The 22,118-nt window shown below is 36.8% G+C and overlaps 1 protein-coding gene across 3 annotated transcripts in view; it reads right to left on the bottom strand.

The window, feature by feature from the left end:
* The window catches only part of Drat (Death resistor Adh domain containing target), a 120,513-nt gene that overhangs the window by 92,580 nt on the left and 5,815 nt on the right, over positions 1–22,118 (bottom strand). The window contains exon 1 of one of the 3 annotated variants that reach the window (XM_065219196.1): positions 18,672–18,979. The exons of the other annotated variants lie outside the window; for them this stretch is intronic. The gene's annotated coding sequence lies outside the window, so the exon portion shown is untranslated. Of the gene's footprint in view, positions 1–18,671; positions 18,980–22,118 lie in introns of those variants that run through there. 3 annotated transcript variants of the gene reach the window in all.

Below are 22,118 nucleotides of genomic sequence, written 5' to 3'. Positions count from 1 at the left end.
ATAGACGACTTGACGGCCTTATTTTATGACAAGCACACAAAACCGTAATACAACCACAGACTGCAAGGGATGCTATGATAAAACAATGATAAAATAAGAATAAATCTTCCAAGCATTTAGATTGTTACTTGGGATATTTACTCAAACGGAACTATCTACACACCCTCTCTCTACCTAATAAATTATCACACTAAAGCTTCATGTTACATAGCATTTCCAACCCACTCTGATATTGAATAGTTTTGGATTCGGTCATCCGGTTCCGGAGGCCATGTGACTAATTCCGACCTGAAACAAATAACATCCAATGTTCAATGGCAATAATTTGGAGTTCCCAGGATACATCTGGCCACATCCGGCCATGGAAGTGACCAGTTTTTGACTAGGGTCAAAATTTATCATGCGATACCCCAAATAACAGGAGAGTTCATCTATCACCAAACATCATATGAGCACTTTTGCTGGAATATCTATTGGTAAGAAGGGTAAAATCTCGTAGGTGGATTGATTCGGGTTTTTCTAAATATAATTGGGTATAACTTCTTTATCAATTGAAATACAGACAACTTATTTTGATAAAACTTGCGTCTTGAAGAGGTTTTTAAAATCTCTTGAAGATGACTTCAACGAGAACTATCAAATAAAATAATTACAGGCAAATGATGATTTCCAGAGGGCGCCATAACGACAAATTTAAATAAAATGTGCTAATACTTTTGCTTTAGTATTTAGACGTTTGGTGTCTTTGGTGAGGTTTTTGTGCTTTAAAAGTCCATTCATTTGGTGACTGTAAACAATAAAGTTAAACCAATCATCCGACTACTAAATTAAAACCTCAGACAATCATCCGTCTACTTCCGCCTTGAGATCCGTATAATCCGTGCACTGTTCGCATATTTCCCCACCGAAAGACCTTCACTTCCATATAGTGCACTGCAAATACATTCCTTCGGAGAGTTCGCAGACCTCGCATTTGTTGTTTATTCATGCGGCCGATGCAGTCTCTGGCTCTGAAAGCAGTTCAATTCAATTACTGATCCACGCAAAGTAACCGCGACACAAAGTTGATAAACTATCCGCCGGGTTGTTTACTGTATGGATCCTTGCAGTGTGTCACAACAAAGCGGTCAAACGCTTTGCTCTCATAACAAACCATAGCAAAGTCAATTTCCCAACTACTCACCAAACCCGACAAATGTATACACAGCAAAAAAATAATTTTGATATCACATCATATCACTATAATCATGTCGAAAATTTCATGTAATTTTTATGACCACATAAATAAACAAATGCAGTAAAAGCAGCGTAATGTCAGTTCATGCATTGTATTAATGATAATTTTGTCCTTTTTAGCAAGTAATATTACACCATATTTTCGACATGATTGTAGTGCATCCACTTTGACGTGATATCAAAATTATTTTTTTGCTGTGTATGCATATGCTCGAACACATCTTGAAATTGTTCACGTTTACGGCAAAAGTTCAATTTTCCCACTCGATCAACCTCGACGCGCGTTGACCGAGTTTCGCATTGTTTGTCGAACCATTGCAAAGCCGATTCACAAGAAACGGAAAGCTATTTTTAAACATTCTGTATGTTTATAATCTTTTATAATCTTGGCGTGTTGACTTCTATTTTCTGTGCGCTTCGTATTAGTCTACTGGCATTAAAGAGACAAGAGTTGCTGTAACATCCTTATGTAAGATGGGAGATTTTCGGTCCGTAGCAAGAGTGATCTGCGAACTTAAATCAATGTTTTTTATGGAAAACACGGTTGACTCACGTAGTGGGACGCAAAGTAATAGAGAAACGTGGTTGAATACAAAGATTACACATTGCTTTTTTGCTAATGGGACAAGACTTAATGCAATAAAATGGCACCCTCATTACGAAGATAGCTCTTGGAAATCAATACATCAGACGATACTTGAGCGGTTCAATTATCACTGGAAAGAGAGCTTATCGTTATCAGTATCAATTGACCTTCGGAAGCTTGAAGTGATTTGGTGGCGGACTTCTGCTGGTAATCACCGGTAAACAAAAACAATTTCTATGTTTTATTACTATTATCACCAATATGCAAGTAAATATTGATTTAAGTAAAAATGAATAGAGCTTCCTTTAGCTCAGTCGGTAAAGACGCAGCTACAAAGCAAGACCATGGTGGTGGTGGTGGATTTGTTTCCCGGTCCGGTCCAGAAATTTTTCGGGTTTTCAATGTTTTGACTTTTCTGAGCTTAGAGATTTTCTTGTGTTTGTAACTGAAAACAATCACAGAACAACATAGCAAAAAAATATGAAAATTACATGTGATGTAAGCCGGTTGAAATTAAAAAAAAACACATCAGTGCCCAAGTAACAAATCTAGAGCTTCTTGGCTATATTCAAAATTTATAAAGGTTTTATTGCAGCTGCAACCATTACCTACAGCTTTATGACGGTCATATACAATGCAAGTCATGAAACATTCTTATAGCTATCTACAAAACCCCTATAAAGCTAATGAAAAAACCAACTGATGCTTATGCTATTTTCACTTATGAAAGGTTTTATGATTGCTTTGAAGTATAAAAAAAAGTATTATGAATTGCTCTTATAAAACCCCATGGACTCCCTAAATTTGTACATTTTAGATTAAAAATCATGCACATGGACAGAGCATTGCTAAACATTTAAAATTTAATGCATTTTCATTGAAATATGTGTTCTATGTATATTTGCTATGTGTTGTAAAAATAAATCAGTACGTACTCTTTTTCAATATATACACATTTTTACATGAACGAGCCGAAATTCAAGCGCAGTAGAAATTTTGAGATTTTTATTTTCAAATCAAACATAAAATCTACTCCAGACGAATCTAGAACCACATTACCGTTCATACTGGTGACAACGAAACCCCACCGCAAGCTCCTCCCCTTATCCAATCTTTTGACAATGTATCCCTCTAACTGTGAGTAAGCGGCGAGTATTCGCCCTAATGCTGGGTTTAGACTAGGCAAGTCAAATGATCAACTCAGTTGAATTCAATTGGCTTGCAAAGTTGAGCCTGGTTCAACTTTTTTCAATTCAAGTGAGTTGATCAAGTCAGTTGAATGGCATGGTTTACACGTTCAATTCGCGTTCAAGTCAGTTGAATTCAACTGACTTGATCAATTGACTTGCCCTGTTTAAACCCAGCTTAACTCCTACTAGACATAGAATTATGTGAATTTTGTTACAAACAAAGAGCAATGAACTATCGACTCAGTAAAGCTAATGCGATCAAGCCTTCCAATTAAACGAACTAGATAAAAAAAAATCGTAAAATACGGTAGGCAAACCTGGTTGTATGGGAATAATTATCTAATCATAGCGTGAAAGTGTTATTTTTCCATGGTTCTTACTTTTGATTAATTTTATGATCTAAAAACCGGGAAGTCAGCGACAATGAGTTGAAGTCCCTAGGAAAATGGTGCAGTCGAAACCAAATTTGTGTATTGAGTGAAATTTTCTTATCTGCCTCATGCTTGACAAACTCGATGCTCGTAGATAATAACGTTGTGCCGGAATGCTCGTGAATAAAATAGCGTAACGGAAATATGCGTATTTTAATGATAAATCCACAGACAAACAGACATAACACTCGCATGTTGTTAATCGAACAAGCATTTAACGGTCAATTTAAAAGTATCGTAGTTGGTAGTACCGCCACCTGAGGCGCGCATAGTCAATTCCCTTGCGTTTGACGCTTACACACTACCGCCATCTGTTCAGCGTTCTACCCACCACAGTGTACTCAACAGATGGCGGACACGTTTTAGCGACGATGTTTACAGTGAGAAATATTCAATGATTTATGTCTGTTTGTCTGTGATAAATCCATATATCCATAAATCCAATTCCGTGTAAAATGAAAAATTTCACAAACAATTGTATAAAACTAAAATTAAAAAAAATTACCCAAAATTATGGTTCTATGATTTGATGAAGCTAGCAGTTTTCACAAGCTTTTTAATAAAAAATAAAAATATTAAAGAATGTTATTTTTTATATTTAAATTTTAAACACTTTTTTGGATTTTGTATCACCAATTACTTGATTTATTTACCGTGTTTATTTTTCCTGAAAAGGAATTATCTATTTAATATTTCTACAGCTTTGTTTCTCACGTCATTTCGATTGGAGTATCATTTTGAGTTATGATTTGTTGAGAATCGTATATCGAACGCACGATTTTGATTGTTTTTTTGCAAGATTAAAAATGGAAAAATTTAACGTAAATGTGATGTTTTGACCATAACAAACCATCATGCAAAATATTAAGAATTAGTAATTTCCTTTTAATTCCGCTAGGGTAGAGCACTACTTCGTCGTAATCGCCCATTTCCGTTCTATCGACCTTTAAAGATCAAGATCCGATGCGTTTGTTCATTAGCTACAACATAAATCATATTAGAGCGCATTGCATGAATATTTACGTTCATTGTTCTCAAAACAAAAGAAGCGGTCCTAGCGAATTCCTTATTGAAAAGTTTATTTGTAGGACGCAGAAAATCTAATGCCGTTTCAATGCGTTTGGACGGAATTCAAAGTCGTAGGACAAATTTAGAATCAAGAAGCAGTATTAGATTTTTAACAATATCTCAAAAATGTGTGACTCTTTATCAAATCCAACGGTACTTATGGAAAGGTGAATAAATTTAGAAGCCAACTTTGACTGAAATATTTCATTTTTTGTTGAAACCCGTTAAAAAAAGAGGTTAAACGCGAGTTGTGCTAAGTAGGACGGAAATTAAAGGGTGATACGGTCAAAATTTGGTCAATATCAACTTGACGTATTTCTTTCAATTTTGCATTTAAAAAACCTGAACACCCCTCATTTTGAAGGTGTGTGTGTGTAGAATGTTGCTCCTATTTTGATTTTGGAATTCACTCTTCATTTGTCAAAATGCCGTCCAAGCAAGAAGAGCAGCGTATCAAAATTTTCCTCGCGCATCGCGAAAATCCGAGTTACTCGCACGCAAAGTTGGCAAAATCGCTAAACGTTGCCAAATCAACCGTTACAAATGTAATTAAAGTGTTTGGGGAACGTTTGTCGACAGCCAGGAAGTCTGGATCGGGGGAAATCGAAAACCGGAAGCCGCTGAGACGACAAAGAGAGTTGCCGGTAGTTTCAAGCGAAACCCTAACCTCTCTCTCCGAGATGCCGCAAATAAGCTGGGTGTATCGTCTACAACCGTGCATCGAGCCAAAAAACGAGCCGGACTATCGACTTACAAGAAGGTAGTGACTCCAAATCGCGATGATAAACAAAATACGACGGCCAAAGCGCGATCCCGGAGGCTGTACACGACGATGCTGACGAAGTTTGACTGCGTGGTAATGGACGACGAAACCTACGTCAAAGCCGACTACAAGCAGCTTCCGGGACAGGAGTTTTATACGGCAAAAGGAAGGGGAAAGGTAGCAGATGTTTTCAAGCACATGAAACTGTCAAAGTTCGCAAAGAAATATCTGGTTTGGCAAGCCATCTGTACCTGTGGCTTGAAAAGCAGCATTTTCATAGCTTCCGGGACTGTCAACCAAGAAATTTACGTGAAAGAGTGTTTGAATAAACGTCTGCTGCCTTTCCTGAAGAAACACGGTTGTTCCGTACTGTTTTGGCCGGATTTGACATCTTGCCATTACGGTAAAAAGGCCATAGAGTGGTACGCCGCCAACAACGTGCAGGTGGTTCCCAAGGACAAGAACCCTCCCAACACGCCAGAGCTCCGCCCAATTGAGAAATACTGGGCTATTGTCAAGCGGAACCTAAAGAAGACCAAAAAAACTGCTAAGGGCGAGCAGCAGTTCAAGGCAAACTGGCTTTCTGCGGCGAAGAAGGTGGACAAGGTGGCTGTACAAAATCTGATGGCAGGGGTCAAGCGTAAGGCCCGGCAATTCGGATTTGGAAAAGCGGAAGCCTAACTGAATATTTTTCCTGAATTTTATACTAATTGAACTTGAAAAAGAAATTTAATTTGATTTTTTAAATAAACGATTTCACCGATTTACACGCGTTTTCCCTTGACCAAATTTTGACCGTATCACCCTTTAGATCAAAAACCCTACCTTAATTGTTTCTCCTTGACAGATCTGCGTATTTCGTCCACCTTGTGCAGACTTCTTCAGTGTCTTCCCAACAAACATTGAATGCTGAATAAAAGCGGTAAATTTCTAAGCAAGATTTGCTGGTCACCAAGCAAATTAAAAAAATACTTAGCCAGTTTGACAGAAATTTCAATTTTGATTAAATTACCTAGAAGTCCCTTCGGTCTAATGGCGTTCAGTCTGATTGCATCCGGCCTAATCCTCCATTATCAAAAAATATATGACAAGCCAGCGAGCCCCTCCCCCTCCCCTATTTTGAAACCTGGTCACGCCCCATGACTTCTGCGCTAAAGATAACTAGACAGTAATGATTTCGCACTGGTCATACAATTTAAATATTCAGCGTCATAAAGACAATATTAGATAGAATTCATAAATGGCCGTTGTCATGACTGATTTGCCTTAAATTAGGGTGTTCAGTGAATTTTCGTTTTGAAATTCCCGTTTTTTTCTCGGTTTTTCCGTTGCAAATCTCGAAAATATCCCGGTTGTTAATATTTAGCATTTAAGTAAGTGTTAAAAGATCATTATTTTTAAACCGCGTGCATATTTTTGAAGATATTTGTGGGCAAAATATCTTTAGGAGCAAAATAACAGGAGCCATTTTATAAAGCGGAAAGTATACAATTTAAGGTCACTAAGCCGAGTGCTATCGGACTAGATAGAGACGGATGGATAGCTGCCTATTTGCCATTCCAATGCGTAGGCCAGCAAAAGAATTTTCTCAAGGGAGACCTCCAGAAACTTACCCGTACAGTCCAACATGCTTTTCTTCTGCAAGAAATCCCTCAACTATTGATTTGGTCTTAACTGATTCATGTCAACTTTGTAGCCAATTTGTTACCCATGCTGACTTCGGTTCTGATCACCTTCCAGTAACTTTTGAAATATCCCAAGAAATAATTTGTAATCCCAACAGCTCTACTTTCAATTACCATACAGCTGATTGGGAGCAATATCGAACATTTATGGAATATAACTTCGATCCAAACATTCCTTTGCAAACCAAAGATGAAATTAATTATGCTCTTGAATCTTTGACTACTTCTATAGTTGAAGCAAGAGCTGCCTCAGTACCAAAATGCGAGGTTAAATTCGATTCAATTATAATAGACGACGATCTTCAGCTATTGATCCGCCTTAAAAATGTCCGTAGGAGACAATATCAAAGAACCCGCGATCCTGCCATGAAAATTATCTGGTGGGATTTGCAAAAACAAATTAAAAAGCGATTCTCTGCCCTGAGGAACAAAACTTTTGAAAATAATGTTTCTAAATTAGACCCGAGTTCCAAACCCTTTTGGAAACTCACAAAAATTTTGAAAAAACCTCAAAAGCCAATTCCAGCGCTTAAAGAAGGTGGTAAAATTTTGATCACAAATTTGGAAAAAGCTCAGAAACTTGCTAAGCAATTCGAGAGTTCCCATAATTTCAGTTTGGGTCTTACTAGTCCTATTGAGAATCAGGTTGCTCGGGATTATCTGAATATTTTCTCTCAGGAAAATATTTTTGATGATTCCTGGGGGACTGATTGGAACGAAGTAAGGTCTATAACTAAAAAGTTTCATCATATGAAAGCTGCAGGTGATGATGGAATTTTCTATATCCTCATCAAAAAACTCCCAGAGAGTACCTTGTCTGTCTTGGTAAAATCCAGCTGAAGCTTCTAGCTACCGTCCAATGAGTTTGCTTTCTTCAATAAGTAAACTTTTTGAAAAGATAATTTTAAATAGAATGATGCTTCACATCAATACGAACTCAATTTTTGCAGATGAGCAGTTTGGATTTCGCCATGGGCATTCAATTACTCATCAACTCTTAAGAGTTACCAATTCAATTCGTTCAAACAAATCAGAAGGCCACTCAACTGGAGTTGCTGTTCTAGACATAGAAAAAGCATTCGACAGTGAAGGTTTGATTGCTAAATTGAAAAAGTTTAATTTTCCACTTTACATTATGAAATTAGTTCAGAATTATTTAACTGACAGAACACTGCAGGTAAATTATCAAAATTCCAAATCTAATCGACTACCTGTTAGAGCAGGAGTTCCTCAGGGTAGCATTCTTGGGCCTATATTGTATAACATTTTCACTTCGGACCTCCCTGATTTGCCTCAGCGTTGCCACAAATCTTTGATCGCTGATGACACAGGCATTTCCGCTAAAGGAAGAAGTCTTCGTGTTATTTGTAGCAGACTGCAGAAAAGTTTAGATATTTTCTCTTCTTATTTACAAAAATGGAAGATTTCTCCCAACGCTTCCAAAACTCAACTTATAATATTTCCACATAACCCTAGAGCTTCGTTTTTGAAACCTAGTAGTAGTCACATAGTCACTATGAACGGAGTTCCAATTTCCTGGTCAAACCAAGTGAAATATCTTGGATTAATACTTGACCAAAAATTAACTTTTAAAGATCACATTGAGGGCATTCAAGCCAAATGTAACAAATATATAAAATGTTTGTATCCTCTTATAAACAGGAAATCCAAACTTTGCCTGACGAATAAACTTCTAATATTTAAACAAGTTTTTAGACCGGCCATGCTTTACGCTGTGCCAATATGGTCTTGCTGTTGCACTACCAGGAAAAAAGCACTTCAAAGGATTCAGAACAAAGTTCTGAAAATGATTTTGAAGTTGCCTCCCTGGTTCAGTACTACCGAGGTACATAGAATTTCGAATGTTGAGACTTTAGAACAAATTTCCAACAATTAATAATTTCAGCCAAAATCGTTGCAATCCTCAATTGCAATGATTAATTCCCTTTATACTTAGATAAGGTTTAGTTTTAGTTTTTAGTTTTAAGATATCAATTGTTATACTGACATGCAGGTTTAAAAAACCTGTTTAAAATACTGAATTGCCAAGACAGGAACAATGTAAAAATACTTAGATATATATCATAACAATTAAGGCTGGTAAGTTACTGTAGTAACTGGAGCACCTAGGTTAAAATGAAATGTAATTTATTTTGAATTTAAAACAAATAAAGAGTTAAAAAAATAGAGACGGATGGATTGAATTTAGAAAATGATTAATGATTAGAGAATGATAAGTCGACATGCTTATGTTTCGGTTTGAAGACACTTAATTTTACATGAAATGTTTGTTTACGTTTCATGATTTAAGTCCAATATGGATTACGTCTCGTGTAAAGTTAGTTATTTCTAAGTGTGTGATTAGGAATAAACTGTCCCCACTAATCCAATGATTCGCAGATGATGTAAAAAATTTCCTGCCAGTGAAAGTCACCGATGATTGTCACCTGCTTCAACATGATTTGTAACAACTTCGAAAGATTTGTAGCTTCTAAGTGAAAATGTACCTGGGTTAATATATATTCGTTTGTCTTTTGTCTCTCTTTATTAGTTTTTGTTTGTCTTGTCCCCCGTCTCGATGAGTCTCATCGTCGCCCACTGGTCACCATAGCCGGTCGAACTCCAGACGAATCTAGAACCTCACTACCGTTCATACTGGCGACATCACTCTGATGAGACAACGAAACCCTACCCAAGCTCCTCCCCTTTTCCTATCCTTCGACAATGTACCCCTCTAACCTCGAGTAAGCCGCGAGTAATCGGCCCAACTCCTACTAGACATAGAATTAAGTGAATTTTGTTACAAACAAAGAACAATGAATTATCGGCTCCGTAAAGCTAACGCGATTGAGCCTTACAAAAAAAAAAAAAAAAAAAAAAAAAAATATATATTCGGTATAATGTGATGTTTTCTTCAGTCGAGTATTAGTACAAGACACGGAAGAAGTCTGCACATTGTAGACGAAATACGCGTATCTGTCAATTTAGGCAAATAAGGTAGTGGACTACAATGGAAATTACTAATTCTTCTCTCTCTCTCTTTATACAGGTAGACGCCCACATTCATCACGATTCTAAAAAGTTGTTGTGGAAAAAAATCGAAAGGGTGTTCCGGAATTCCATGTAAATTTTTAGATAAATTCCTAAGAAATTCTGTGATCATGGGATTTCTGAGGAGAAGAAAGCAAGGGCTACATTGAATTCCTAGGTGATTCTGAGGAGAATGTTATGGGAATCATAAATAGAATGACTGGCGAATTTCAAGGATAATTTCAAGAGAATTCTGTCGAGATTTCAATTTATTATTATTTGCTCTTCGTAAATTAAGGTGGCCAAGATTTCATATTCTATCTTATGGAGCACGCTCCAAACATTAAAAGAGCATTGTGAATGTGCAATGGTCGTATTTGTTAACGATACCGTTTTGCATCGTATTATTTCAGAAAAACTTTTATCAAAAGTAAATTTTAACATAGCTTCTCTGCAACTTCGAAATCGAAATATATATAAAACAACCATCAAACAAATTATGCCAAATTTGGACCAAGCTATTAATTTCAATTTGGACTTTTAAATGGCCACTTGCAATAATTACTGTGAAACTTTGCAATGACAAAAACCAAATTTAAGCACTACTTCAATATCTGTAATAAAGACACGAAAATAACTTCAAGAGAATTCAACGAAAAATGCCAAAGGAATCATATTCTATGTAAAATTTTGAAAACAACTTGAGCAAAAATTTGCAAAAAAAATCTTAAGAAAGTTTCAAGAAAATTCAGAAGAGAATTCCAAGGAATTTCTTAGAAGAATTCAGAAGGATTTCTGAGGAGAATATTTTTAAACTAAACATCCATCATCACCATCGTAAAGGACAATGGATTTTTTGTATATGCCACATAAATTACATAAATGACAGTGTCGATACAAAATAATCCGTTAGGGATAACTTCGTCAAGACTTTTGAATTAGACATAGAACTCCATACTTCTTGGCTATTTTCTCGATGACATTGTCAATATGAGAATTGGGCTTGAGTTTGTCATCAATAATCATGCCAAGATATTTAATTTCCTGAACGCGATCAATTGATTCATCTTCAGTAATAACAGAAACATCATCATCTACACGATTCCGCGAAATTACAATTATTAGTATACAGTTAATTATATATTCAATTTCAATTGTTTGTACTACAAACATCTACTTAGAGAACGCAAATCTTCATTCAAGCTTAAAACGGCTTCTTATACATCTTTAGCTGCAATGAATAACACAACAAATAGATTAATATCACAAAACCGTAAAACTTGTCGCATGTCGTTAATATACATAATAAATAAAAGTGGCCCTAATACACTTTCCTGAGGTACTCCAAGTTCATTGCCAACGGGACTGGATACAAAATCATTAAAAACAGTACTTTGTGTCCTTTCAGACAAATAGCTTTCAAACCATTTGTATGCAGAACCCGAAATTCCAAAGCGCTTGATTCTTCTCAACAATAATGGCCTAGAAATTGTCTCAAAAGCACGCAAATTTTCTTTTCATTAAGCTAACACTAAGTTTGATGCGGTTTCACAAGAAGGACCTTCCCGGTAACCCGATTTTTCCGGTATCAACAAACAGTTACTATTTAAATATTCTAACAGCTGGCCTTTTACTGCCGTAAATTTTCTCTAATGTGTGCAACTTTGCCCGAAACTCTTTGGCTTTAATCGTCCCAGCAACTTTTTGAATAGGAACAACTAAAAATTCTTTCCAAATCTGCGGCACGTGCCCAGGTTGCAATGATTCATTAATAAGGTCCAGCAGAGTGTGCCGAATGACAGGACACATTATACACTCCAGTCGTTTTTCTTAAAGAAAAGCAAATATTTTTTAGTTCATCTAATGTTATTGGATGAAAACCATCAAATCGAAATGTACATCGCAGAGGTAAAAAAGGCTAACAAAGAGATGGATAAAGGACTTCATTATGAATTTAAATCCAAGTTTGCAGAACATATATTTACAAAGAGGCACAATTTGACAAAGGATAATATAAATATCCTTCGGACTGTATCTTCGTCTTGGAAACTAGACGTAGCTGAAAATTTAGAAATATTTAAACATAATCCATTTACATTGCTTAATAGAGATCAAGGAAATGGATACTCGAGACTCTTTAGCATGCTACCTAAAACCACACATCGTAGCATGCCTCTACCTGTTGGAGACTAAATTTAGGTACCTGTTTAGGTAAATTGTGACATGGCTGTGGATACCTGCTGATTTTTAGTATCTTTTGGTTAGTTTTTAACTCGTAGATAAATGATGGATTGGTGGTGATGGTGGTGATGGTGGTGTTGAGTACTTGGCACTGATGAAGTTTGCAAGTAGTAGACGAAATACGCGTATCTTTCAAAAGATAAGCATTTCTAACGGAATTTAAACGAAATAAACCAACCCACTCAAAGCTCTTCGGGCCTCCCTTAGCTCAGTCAGTAAAGACGCAGCTACAAAGCAAGACTATGCTGGAGGTGGCTGGGTTCGATTCCCGGTCGGGTCTAGGAATTTTTCGGGTTGGAAAATTTCTCGACTTCCCTGGGCATAGAGTATGATTGTACTTGCCACACAATTATACCAATTCAAAAATGGTACAGGCATCGAAAGCTCTCCATTAATAACTGTGGAAGTGTATCTAGAACACTAAGTTGAGAGCACGCAATAAGCTAAAATGCGATAAGCATTTAGCTTGACATGCGAAGAAGAAGAGAAGAAGACTGACAGCTCTTCATAAAGGGATTCCGTTAAGAGGTTCGACAAATTTAAAAGATTGAAAGTTACTATTTCGTCCACTTCATCGACCAATTAAATAGATTGATTGTGAATATTTTTCCTTTTCTTTCTTTTAAATTTTTTTCAAAATTTTAAGGTTGTGTTGGTGCTGCCATAGTGATTGTATTTGGTGAGCTTGTTCTAGTTCCAGGCGGGATAATATCGATCACGCGTGATCTATTTTGCGGGTTTAGTTAGAACATTAGAAAAGCGATACTTTCGGTAAGGCGTGCACCCGAATGCTATTTATCAATTTTATGTAGATGACTGCGTCATTGGGACGGTACTAATAGATTTTTTGGTCGCTGTTGAAAATTTAATCGATTGCTGAATTTATGTACGGGCCCAAATTAGGGGCATTTAGGCCAGCTTACATCCATTTCCCCTAGTTGAGATTTTACGATTTATCCCAGCCTACTATTGTAGAAAATCTTAACTGATATCTTGGGCGGAACGCTTCGGAATGCTTAGAAAAAAATTGGGCGCATGCTTGATCTAGTTTGGGATACATTATTGACTGCTTTCGAGAACGTAATTGCATTTGAATAGCTTATTTAACCAGGGCTTAAACAATCGTCACGTTGTTCATAGCTTGTTATGATAGCCAGAACAATGCGTAAAGAGCAAATCGAAACATTGAACATCGCGTGAAAGTGAAACTTAATGAAGGCCTACGTGCTTTTTCGTAGCATATGGTAGATTAATAGTCAAATCGTTTGTTTATCGTGTATTTTGTGAAACTTGTCGTCGTCGTCGGTGCCGGGTGTGGCAACAGCTCGAGAATGGTTACAACTGAGGGGCTCGGTAGCCTTAGAGCGACCGTTTTTGCTTACTGAGCAGAACATCATAAGTCTAATCTTAGGCCCATTCACATTCATGATTCGCCATTCGTTTTATTTGTTAATATGACTACATGGTAATAACAGCAACTCAATGATTAAATGAACCACGTGTTATTTTTTTTCTATGGTGCATTCAATCTGGGTATGGGAATTACTCCAAAGTGCGTGGTGGATGGTGCTGTCAACCCACCACTGTATTCCTACTGTTCAATTTAGCTAATTTTATTTATTTTTTTGCTCCGGTAGTGGTTCATCTTCTTCAATGCAAACTGCTTTCAGACAGACAATGGAAATCGGCAATTTAATCCCATCGACGATGTCGATAATGATCGGTTCGTCAAATAGTTGCGATAGTAGGGCTTTAACCGAAATGATACATTTGTTGCCTTGGTGGTTGTATTCAGTTGAAGTCACGTCAGATCGTGGTAATAGCACCGACAAACCGACATCATTGACCAATAAGAATCGCATTCTTCTTTCGCATGCACACTGCGTCGACAAGTACAAGGTTCAAACAGTGCGCATATAGCTGTGAACAAACAAAGTTCCTGGTTTTAAAATTCTTCCACGCTTCCATACTACCAGCATGGGTATCAGTGCGATTGTGTTTGCCCAGGAACTCGGTCGCTTTCTTCCAATTTCTGAATCCCCTTTAGGAATTGGACAACTTGGATCGTCCGAAAAGACCGACAGCAAAATGTTTGATTGTGTAGAATTGGCACTGAAAATCCAGAATAACATTAAAAATAGTTTTTGAAGTTTCTAAAATGTCTTGGAAGTTACATAAAGTTACAATCCTAATAATATTTTGATAGAAAAATGTTGTAATAATGTTTTGCGCCATACTCTTCTTTACAGGTTAAAAATATAAACCAAAGACCTTCCTGAAATTTTTTGCTGTACGTTTTTGTATATTTTGAAGGCATCGTTTCAGATTATGTTTGACTATTTCAAGGTTTTGTAAGCCCTATATGCTGTTGTAGTTACACTTTACTATTACCGTTGCGAGTACGTTAAACTTGGCCATTTTCAGCGAAAATTTTAGTTCTATTTTTTTTTCAAATTTTACCTAAATGCCAAATGGATCATTAAAAATGTTTAAAAAATATGTAACGATTGGAACAAAAGCGCACAAAACTATTTTGACATGCGAGTACAGTATTGTTAACGGAATGACGACTTGTACGAAGGATTGAGGATGTCAACCTCGTCCCAAAGTACCGCCAGTCGCGGTGACAGAAAATGATGTCGAACATTCAACATTTTTTTAAAATTATGTAAAGGACAAACCCGAGTTTATTGCAACGTACATAAACAGCTGTAACTTTTTAACCACGGTAACAAATGACTTGAAACTTTCAGAGAAGATTCTTAGACGAATTCTAATACCCACTTTTCAATTAGGGAATCCAAAAGCTGTCTTTAAACTTTGTACAGTTGCGAAAAAGTTCATCATCAGAACTTGAGGTTCTTTTAGAAATGTTTAGAGCTTTATGAGCTCTTTTGAAATCCCTCTCAGAAGTCCTCTGGAATTATTTTTAGAACTCTTCTTGACTTTTAGTCATAACACCTTGGAACTGAAATTCCCTTAGAGTTTCAGAAGAATTTCCGCAGTATTATCCAGAAATTATTCCTGGAATGAGCTATAAATTATCGGTACTCCTTTGAATTTTCCTCAAAATCCGTTTGGAATTTCACTCAAAATTTAATTTTCCTTATTATTTTCGGAATTTTCTTACAACTATCTGCAGGATTCACTAGAAATTATATTTATTTCATGGAATTAGAAATTATATTTATTTCATGGAATACTCCCCAGAAATCCTTTGGAACTGTCCTCAGAATTCAATATCCTTCAGGTTCTTCTCGGATTTTTTTAAAACTCTCCTAAGAGCTCTTTTGAAATTCTTCTCAGAAGTCCACTGGAATTATATTCATGATTTTTTTCTCAGAACACCCTAAAACTGAAATTCCTTTAGAGTTTCAGAAATTTTTCCCGGAGTGAGCCAGAAATTATCCTTGGCATTCGCTTGAAATTTTGCTTAAAATCCTTTTGGAATTTCAGTCAAAATTTAATTTTCTCGGTATTCTTTTCGAAATTTTCTTGGGACTATCTGCAGGATGCACTAGAAATTATCCTCAGAATTTTCTTTAAATTCTTCCCTGAAATATTTTGGAACTGTCCTAAGAATTTAATATTCTTGAGGTTCTTCTAGGAATATTTCAGATTTTTTTTTCTCGGAACACCTTGGAACTGAAATTGCCATAAGGTTTCAGAAGAATTTCCTCTGTATTCTCAAAAAAAATCCCAGAGTGAGCTCGAAATTATCCTCGGAATTTCCTTGAAATTTTCCTCAACATTGCTTTGGAATTTCACTCAAAATTTGATTCTATCGGTATTCTTTTCAAAATTATCTTGGAACTATCTGCAGGATTCAATAGAAATTATCCGCAGAATTTTCTTGCAATACTCCCCAGAAATCCTTTCTTTTTGAACTGTCTTCAGAATTCAATACCCTTGAGGTTCTTCTCGGAAGTCAAGTTTAAGTTGTCCGTCCATTCACCAACGTTTTAGTTTTTCTACCAGAAATGTTCAATAAAGGTTGTCCCTCCATTCACCAGAACTGTGCAATTTTTACATCAGGAATTTTCAATCCAGCTTGCCCCTCCAGGAAGCAGATTGTTGTAAATCTTACAACATACATTTTCAATACAAACTTGCTCCCAGGAAGTTTTACACCAGAATTGACCAGAACGATGCAAATTTATCCACAGTTAATGTTCAATAAAAATTGCTTCTCCAATCTTATGATTGGTGCAGATTTCCATTTTCCATTTTCCACCAGATTTTTTAAATATAGCTTGCTTCTCCTATCATCAGAATGTTGCATGTTTTTCACCAAATAAAGCTTGCCCCTATTTTCAGATTTTCCGTCATCATTTTCAGTAAAGCAGCTTCCCTCCAATCATCAGAATGGTGCAAATTTTACATCAGAAATTATTATCAAAGTTTGTTTCTCTATTCTGCAGAAGGATGCAAATTAAAGACCAAAAATTTTCAGAAAAGCTTGTTTGCCCATTTTACACCAGAAATTTTCAATACAGCTTAATTTTAAATAAAGCTTGTGCCTTCATTTACCAGACCAGTGCCAGTTTTCCACCAGAAAATTTCTGTTCATTTCATTTATCAGAGCGATGCAAATTTTGCTCCAGAAATTTTCAATTAAGCATGCTCCTCCATTCACCAGAAGGATGCACCAAAAAAATTCAATGAAGTTTGTTTCACCATGCACCTTTGTGGTGCAATTTTAAGGCTTTGTCTCTTCATGCAAATTTTCCACCAAATTTTCAATGAAGCTTACATTCATCAGAAGGATGCAAATTATGCACCAGAAAAATGAATAAACCTTGCTTCTACATTCACCACTGTTTTGTGAACTTTCCACCAGAAATTTTCAGTTCATTCATTTTCATTCCAATTTTAACTTCATCAAATTCACTTTGGTGTACTTCAATGGTGTTTCAATGCGTTAGGACGGAATCGTATGCCTAGTTTGGAGCCCATAAAGCGTTTATCTTAACAATTTGTGACTTATAATCAAATCTAACGGTATCGATGGAAAGGTAAATAAATTTGAAAAAGTAGTAGAAATCTCTGTGTGTAGAACAAAAAAAAAACAACATTACTCCTAGTAATAAACTTATACATCCATAAAAAATAAAAATAAAACTTATAATTTAAAAACCGTATGTTAAGGTCAATGCATTTTACCAGATCTTCATACGAATCCTGGTTTCTTTTCAGATTCCCGGTTTTCCCGGATCACTTGGAAAATCAGCCATTCTAGTGGCCATTTGTCGATTCTATCAATCTTCCTAAATGTTTTCTAGAACTACTGCTTTCAAATAAGTAGATTTTTCAATTTTCTAGCCTGTGCGAAAATATTACTGTGCAATTATTTTGTGGTGTAAAATGCGCACTAATTGAGCTGAACCCATCGGAACGGTAAACAATTTCATCACAGCTCACGCGTAGATCTACCTAATACTCAAGGATTTCCACTTTTGATAGATGACAATCGGCTTTTGTTACCCTGGGATCGAATCTTGTCATCTGTTATTCCAGTGTGTGTCTAGTTCGGAAGCCATATGGATGACAGTCAGCATAATATTACCACCACATCATCGCATCGTTAGCAATGACGGATTTCCAATATCACCTTGCATCGCACACAGAAGAAAATAAAACCATTAAATTACAAGGAAGGTAGCGAAAGTATTCTGTTTCCAATTACAAACGGTGCCCTAGACGAAAGGCACCACTGTTAATATTGTTGATTGGGACTTGATTCATATGAAGAATAGAGCTTTGGCCATTACTAGGAACACACTTGACACCGACTGATCCCACCATGCTTGCTGTTGTCATTAATTAACGACGCGATAGACTACGTAAATGGAACTGACCTTTCGAACTGAGCTAGAAGCTTCCGTTCGTAGTTAGTCATTTGGTGGTTTCGCCTTTCCAGAGTTGAGCGCTGATTAATGGAGTTGCGGTTACCGATCTTGTTTTACAGATGCCAAAAGGGTTCGGCTTTATGAAAATTACAAAAATCGAATCATTCACTTCACTAGTGGCCAGTAAGCATTAAGTAATCCCAATTAGCTTAAAACTTTGTTTTGTGGTAGCATGTCAGGTTGACTAAACTGCGTCATTCAAGTGACAAAATAAACCAATGAACACCCCCATCAAAGTGCCAACAAAACGGCTAAATTGTCACAACAATCCATACGGGATAAACTTACGCTCTTGTGCAATTCTATTAATGTCCGATCTCACGAGACCGCAGCAAATTGGTCTCGTACTGCCGATGCTGTTTTCGGTATCGTTTATGTAATCAACCGAATCGACCAATATCGGACGACTAGGTATTAGGTTTGTGCAGTAAAACGATTCCACACTTGCACGCGCTTGGGCGGTGTGAAGTTCAATGATATTGACTTTGAACTTACTATACCTTCGTTTTTATTTCAGCTTTCTCGCACTTACTTTGAAACTTTGAAGGGCAAATAGAACTGCTGCTATCAGAAACGCAAAATATTCACTGTTTACGTGTCACTTTCCGACTCGTAACTTCGTCACCGGGCTACTTAGGAAAGCACTGCTGAATCAAACACTCTTTCGAAACTAACCGACACGCGTCGTCGTAGCCTTCCGAAAAGAAAAAAAAAAGAGGACAAACTGAACCACTCCAGAAGAGGAACTTTAAAACCTGCTTCGAATCGATCCCTTTGCTAGGTACGTGGACCGACGGGGAAGTTTTGCTGGCTGTTGACAACCCAATTCGATACCGATTCCGAAAGTAGACTGAACTTGACTGAAACCGATCGTCGGCTGCAGTGACTGGTTTGAATTTGGTGTTTTCGACTGTCAAGAGCATGCAGTTTACTTGGATGGAGGGATTAGGCAACTCTTGTGCACTCTCTTTCTCAGTACCTATATGGGTATGTGGGTAAAATACTATAATACTACTAGTAGCAACAAATATTACAGTATCAGAGCTAGTGGTATATTTGCTGACGTCGCGATGGTTGTAAGGGAATGGATTTTTGTGTGTCGAGCATTTTTTTTTATTCGCTGTGTTTAGTTGTTTGGGTTGGAACAGTGCTGACTGAGCGACTACTACAACTACTAGGACGGGAAAATCAGTCAGGGTGTTCAGTATCGCTATTATATTAGGTCGATACATTTAATGTTTAAAGAGCTGACTGTTATCGCTTGCAAAGCAGAATCTACATCAACATTTCAAAGGGGCGTAATTGCTTTTGTAAACAATGGCTTTAGCCGTCGATTTCTCGCAAATAAAAGCCCACCCCTTCAAATTACCAATGCTAGCTGGGACAGGAAACATTCATCTACCTGCTGGTGTCATTCATTTTCATGAGTGAGCTTTCATTCGCGAGAAATCGAAGATGAAAGTCATTGTTTACAAATGCAATTACGCCCCTTTGAAATGTTGGCACTGAATTGTAAAGGGCGGATCAACCATTTGTAAACAATGGCGTGAAAGGCGGATTTTTGCCGAGAAACAAAACATATTCATGCAATCTAGCATCAGTATCTGATAGAACAAATTTTATTTATTGAATGGTATTGTTGGTTTGTGTGGGTATGGTTTGTTTCTCGAGAAAATTGCGTTTAAAGCCATTGTTTACAAATGGTTGATCGGCCCTTTCCAATTGTTGATGTAAAACTATATTCGCCGTGTATTATTCGCCGTGTACACAACCCAACCCAAGAAAGCACTTATATATAAGTGCTTTCTTGGGTTGGGTTGTGTACACGGCGAATAAGAACGACTCAAATTTGAGTTTAGTTCACTCATAATCGCCAAAAGTGCAGGAACTCAGCGATGAGTAAAATTTGTTTCATGGTTTCCTGTGGAAAACCTAAAAAATCTGCCGGAAAATGAGGAAATTTACGAAAATTTTATTCAGTCTCGGAGTAGTACCAATAGACTGAGTGAATCCAATCTTTACTTTTCTCAAATTCAGGAATTTTTCCCTGGAAAATCCTGGAAAAACCTGGAAAAACATGAGGCAAATTAACTCATCGCTGAGTTCCTGCACTTTTGGCGATTATGAGTGAACTAAACTCAAATTTGAGTCGTTCTCATTCACCGTGTAGGTGTAAAACCCTACAGTAAAAGTATGGACGTCTGTCAAAAGATGTTCCAATCGAATCGTCAAAATGCACCGCTTTGCTCGATTGGAACAGCTTTTTTCAGTTTTGTGGTGACAGTCGTCCATATTTTATCTAGAGGGCTTTAGTGTAGGTGTGGGTATACTAAATGGCACAACATGTTTTTGTTTTATTATAATGGGTTCCATCACCGACAAACAGACGTAACTCTTCATTCTAGATCATCGTTTGCGCATTTAACTATTGGTTTGAATGCTATCGTTTCCGCCAACTACTTGCCGCAGCGCTGACATCGGATCACTTTGACGTTTCTATATATTCGGTTTGTCTTGCTTGTAACTTTGTTTGCGAATCAGCGAGCAAGCTTGTTTTCCACGAGAAGCCCGCGAGATGTCGTTACTGCAGTCCTATTTTTGGCGGTACTATGTTTTGAAGATAATTTTACGTCTTTTTGTAAGTAATTCCATTCTAAAAAAATTAAAAGCATAACAAAATTCGACGAAATGCTTATAAAAGTGCTGTTTTACATTCATTCTTTTAGGTATCTTCTGCGCACTCATATCAACAATCATTACGAAACTAACGATTTTAAATTGGCTCACTACTTGACTAGCCTATTGGTCCCAAGTAAATCGATTAACGTACCCCATTCTAGTTAAAATTCTAGTACTACACAATGTTTGTTTTGATTCGCTATGAAAGTTTGAAATAGATAATATAAAGTAGCAAGGGTTGCATTGCTGGCATTTCACATGACTTTTATTTTTGATTCGATTTACGTGCAAAATAATAATTGATTGCATCGCAATATTTTGCACATTTCTTGATGCTATTAGTTAACCAACTAAGCTCAAATAATCAATAGGATTAAAATATTGCTTTTGATTTCAAAAACTAGTTGAATTTGAGAAGCACACGGAACATAAAGATGATTGAATTTCTGTTCGATTGCAATACTCTCAAATTTAATCAAGTGAGAATAAGGAATCCTCGAACAAATTCTAATGGGAATGCTCGATTGGCTCAGATTTTGACAGTTCATTTGGCTCAAAACATTCTCTTCGCCCAGAGAGATGTAAGTATTTCTAATAATGACTAAGGCTGTGAACCATTTGCCGAGTTAAATTTAACTCGTGGTTAAAAGTGACATTTCGAAAGTTCGAAAATCCCTGTGCTGTCGATCGACCGGTTTTCAAGAAGAACTCAGTCGCGGTTGTCACAATTTAACTTCTTGTCTGTCAGAAATAACCACGCTCGAATAGCAGGATTAATCGATAACTTTCTATCTGTCAAATTTTAACCAGAAGTTAAAAAATATCCACCAAATGGTTCAGAGCCTTAGGCTGTGGTCCATTTGGTGAATTTTCACTTAAATTTGACACTTCGAAACTAAATTATAATGTTCGAAAATCCCTCTGTTGTTGATCGGCCAATTTTCGAGAAGGTGTGTGTCAAAATTGATTCCTTGTCTGTCAGATATAAGTCTGCTGGAATAGCAGGTTAATTTGGAAATTTTCCATCTGTCAAGCTTAAGTAAAAATTCGCCAAATGGAACACAGCCTAAGTACGTAGAAGACACTACCTGAGCAAAGCTGGAGAAATCGACGAAATAAATTTCTTCATTCTGTTATTGTACGTCAAACGAACAAGTCGTATTCTCAATAAATCATTAAAATAGGTTATGGGCCTATTCACCGCTGAAAATAGAAGCTCTGAAGATGACAACCAGCAATTCAAGTAGTAGGTTTTCAAGTATTCCCGGAATCGAGCGACTGTACGGACGGGAGAATTGGG

Source organism: Ochlerotatus camptorhynchus, unplaced genomic scaffold (assembly GCF_037179485.1).
Source record: "Ochlerotatus camptorhynchus isolate MF236.1 unplaced genomic scaffold, CSIRO-AGI_Acam_v1.1 ptg000101l, whole genome shotgun sequence".
NCBI lineage: Eukaryota > Metazoa > Arthropoda > Insecta > Diptera > Culicidae > Ochlerotatus > Ochlerotatus camptorhynchus.
The sequence above is the reverse complement of the archived record's forward strand: the minus strand, read 5'-3'. Positions and strand labels throughout refer to the sequence as shown.